The 4359-nt window shown below is 43.2% G+C and overlaps 1 pseudogene; it reads left to right on the top strand.

Annotated features, from left to right (window-relative positions):
- Positions 1-3615: 3615 nt before the first annotated feature.
- LOC130190991 (RNA-binding protein 34-like) overlaps positions 3616-4359 on the top strand; it is a 98955-nt pseudogene continuing 98211 nt past the window's right edge.

The raw sequence follows: 4359 nt of genomic DNA on the forward strand, positions 1-4359 counted from the left end.
TGTTTCCTAGGGCGCAATCTGTTCTTCATGCCTGATTGCCTTGAGTCTTCTCTTTGTAAATCTTCCTTCTGTATCTGCAACTCTTCCAACTGCTTTATCAGCTTCCTTTGTTCTTTCTGTCTTTCAGTTTTCTTCAAGTCACGGAGAAGCCGGTCGATGCTTACTTCAACCTCTCTGACAGTCCTCTGTGTATCCTCTTCATCGCTGCCCTCCTCTTCATTGTCTTGAGTGGTTCTATCTCCTCTTCTTTCCGCTCTAGCCAGCGTCCGCTTGACTTTAGGATCGTATCCCCCCACGTCCTCTTCTTCATCACTCTCGTCGATTTCTTCATCACTCAATTCCACCCAATCGACCTCAGTCTCCCAGTCAGTTGTCTTCTTCCTTCCGAATTTGGATACGTTGTTATGGTTGTCTCCGCCGTCCTCTCTCGGTTATTTGGTCCTCACTGTCTCTGACCAGATAAGATCCCTTCTGACTCATCACTGGTAGCTGCGGATAAATCATCTTGGGCTTCTTCTCTTCTTCATGGCGTGGTCGTCTTTTACTGGATTCATATGTGAGAAAGTTGGATCGGTGTCGGTCAGCAGTTTCTCAGTTTGTTTCAGATTTTGCTCTATTTCTTCCGCGTATTTATCTCTTTTCTCGATGGTAGCATTCCTGAGCTTCTGTCCTTCTTCTTCAAATAACTGAAGGATGCCAAGCTCCACCAGTCTCTTCTCTTTGCGTCTTCCTCCTTTGTGCCTTTCTTTTCGCCTGCCTTGTATGTGGACACAAGTACCTTCATCACGTTAATCACCTCTGGGTTGAGTGTCCCCTCCTTGGGCCACGGTTGGTCAACCTGGGGCCATCGTTTTGACCATTTCTTGGATATCTTTGCGATGTTTGCGATGCCGCTGACCAAAGGATTGTTTTTCTGTACTACATCAACTGGAGTAGATACCTTTAGCTCTTTGGTGACATTTTTTCCCATTATGACGGCTTTCTTACGCACTGTTATTATTGTATTGTTTATCGCAAGCTCAAAGTACTTCAATTAACCAATTAACAGAAATCAATAAACAAAACAAATCAATTAACCAATCAACGAATTACTCAAATCAACAAGAATTAATCCATCAACCAATTAACGAATTAATCAAATCCAGACTCCCCCCTTTTATTAATGAGATTGATTTGTCTCTGCCAAAATACCAAAGGCTGACAGGCCCAACCTTGAGTAATGTATGTGCTAATCAACACAGCCAGTGCATACCCTCGTTCCTGACACCAAACGTCAAGCAGAGGTTTGCCCACTGTCCTCGAATGTGGTCTTGAACTCTTCTAGCAATGTCCGTGTTGAATCACCATTCAGCACATATCAAAACAAACACTGCATAAAAACATAAGCAAAGCAACATAAAGAAAAATAAAAATGAAAAGTAAAAAAAAAATAAAAAATTATGAAAATTTAATAATAAAAAAATTAAAAATAAAAATAAAAATTAGAATTAAAAATTAAAAATTAAAATTACAAATTAAAAATAAAATTAAAGATTCAAATGAACAAATTAAAATTTAAAATTAAAATGAACAAATTAAAATTTAAGTAAATAAAATGAAACCGTATTTGTCAGCCGCGTTTCGACCAACTATTATGTACCCCAATTTAATTAAAATTGTACTTGATCAGTCAGCCGCCAAGCCTACATGTGTTTACCTAGATCAATGTTCTACAGTTTCACCAATGTATGCAGCTTTACAATGTGTATCATGAATATCTGACTTTGACTCGAATATATCAACACAAATGAAAAAGCTTGTGGAGTGAAACAGGTACCGGCCTTTTGTTGCAGACTGTCCAGCAGGTGGTGCCAAACGTCAGTGGCCACGCCCCCGGCCTGGCCCTTGGTGTTAACTGGTTCTTTGTCCTCTTTTAGCTCAAATCTCATTCGTCATAAAATGAGTAAAAGAAAAGAAATATGAAATGGTTAGGTTCTATCAGCATGTAACCTTATGTTTAACAGACTGTGTTCTCCCCGGAATGCATGGCTTCCATCTGTGTAACCCAACACGTTCACCCCGTTCCCCCCACCCGTGCACTAGATGTAAGGAGTGAGATGAGTATGTTTGCCCACTAGATGGCGATGACTAGTCGACCACCACGTGTTCGTTCCCCGTGGGACTCTCGCGAGATCACGAGTCAGTCCTCTACTTTTTTTTCCTTTTTTATTTCGACGATCTTATTAACTAGTTAGTCTCCTCTTCAGGGAACTCACGTTTGTCTTTACGTTCTCTTATAGAATAAAAATGCACGGCGTGATTTAGAGTTTATTGAAAAACTCCACACACCCTACACAGCAACCAACGCACACACGCCAGCAGGCTCGCGCGCACGCACACACACACACACACTGGGTGCAGATTCCTCCGGCCGAAGAAATCGCCCCCACCTTTTTTATTTCTCCCCTGTGATCAGGCAATGTGCCTACACGACGCACAAATGGCTATTTTCTTTCCTAAAATCAGTCATTTATACCATTCATCCGTATTAGCATGCTCTTGCCGCTTGTTCCTCTCTTAAGGTTTAATTTCTGCTACCGTCCGAGACTTTATTTCCGATGAGAGGCTGCTTCGTGCATTTATTCGTCAATAACCGCAGAGTGGGAGCATACAATCGTACTTTATTTCTCAATCTCGTTAAGCCAGTACTAATTTCTTTAGACTATGTTCTATCCGATTTAAGCAGCTCTATGATCATTTTCCTTTTAGGTCCTTTAACCTTCTCTCTCTTAATCTCTCTTCGTTACTTGTTACTTATCTCTGTTTCTCTGACTATGCGCAATGTTATTTTAGCGATTAACTTTCCCGCGTCTTAACGTTAAAACAAATCAAAGGCCTTATTTTCGGATAACTGCACTTACTAATTAACACACCTTAATAACATTCGCTATTTTACCCCTCTATTACTTTACCCCGAAAAAACTTTTCCCTCTCAATTCAAACGCACACACTTCCTCCCCGCACTCAAATATGCAGGAAAAATAAAAATATCGTTCGACACGGTGAAATTATTCTTGAGCCACGGTAATCACACACAGACTGCACTTTAATGAACCAGCATCTCAATGACGTCAGCAGATGCTCACCGTGTTTGTCGTCCCCGAGTATTCTCACACGTGACTGTTCGTAGACGCCACTTGTTGTATCTTTCTTCTTTGGGGTTCCGCCGGCGCAGTTTGAATGAGGACTTGTTTGGAAAAGAAGAATCGAGGGACCCCGCACTCAAAGAACACGAAGTTTATTCTTTAGAGTACAAAGTAAAAACAGACGCTTCGTTCGAACGGCTGGGAATCCACGGGTCCGTGTATAAGGAATTCAACGGAGATATGTGTGTTTACAGTTTATATAGACAAGAGACAGAGGGGAGGTCTCATGTTCGATTCTATAGGCTCCCCAAAGAATCCCCATAGCCCCCCTTCCTCTCCGGCACGTTGGCCACCAAATATGGATCTATGGCGCCGTTCCCTGCTGTGAACTGTCGCGCCAGCTTGATGACAAAAGAGCTTTTCCCTCCAAATATGCTTGAGGCCTTGTAGGCCTCAGATCTATAAACTAGCTGTATCTTTTAAGAGTAATATGAAAATACACGACAAGAACAAGAAGGAGAACTCTCGCCGCGCTCGTCCTTCACGTGGTTTTGTGTTTTCGTGGCAGCCCGTCGTGAAGAGCACAGAAGCAAAGGAGCCACAGGAGGAAGCTGCAGAGGTCAAAGGTCAGAAGAAGAAGACGAAGAATCAAAAGCCGCTTCCGGAGAAATCGGAAGCCGACCAGAAGCTGGAGACCAGGTGAGGCGTTCAGGGACATCTTTCGATCTGTTAATCCACGGAGCCGCCGTCTCTCTCCTGGTTCCTCCTGTCTTTTTTTTTGCATTTGTAAATAACGTTGTTGTTATTTATAGATTTTTCTGACCTAACAAGTCTTTTTCCTGAAAAATAAATCCTCATTCCTTCTTTTCCTCTTTGATCCCGTAACATCCGCCCCTCTCACTTCTTCAATGTATCGTCCTCTCTCTCTCTCTTCTTAGGGAGATCAGTTTACAGAACGCGGACGAGGACGAGCGAGGGAAGACGACGCCCGCTCAGAAGAAGAAGAGGAAGGCGCCGGACGCGGAGACCAGTGCGGAGCACTGGGTGATGAAGAGGCACAAGCTGAAGGCCAGCAAAGAGGAGGAGGTGGTGAAGGAGAAGAGGACGGTGTTCGTCGGCAACCTGCCCATCAGCTGCAGCAAGAAGGTCCGCAGAGAGAGAGATGGTGTTAGAATATGTGAACGAGTCGTTTACTGTTAGGCCCCGCCTCCTCATCCCACAGGAAAGAAACAAT

This window comes from Pseudoliparis swirei, unplaced genomic scaffold, assembly GCF_029220125.1.
Source record: "Pseudoliparis swirei isolate HS2019 ecotype Mariana Trench unplaced genomic scaffold, NWPU_hadal_v1 hadal_26, whole genome shotgun sequence".
Classification (NCBI taxonomy): Eukaryota; Metazoa; Chordata; class Actinopteri; order Perciformes; family Liparidae; genus Pseudoliparis; species Pseudoliparis swirei.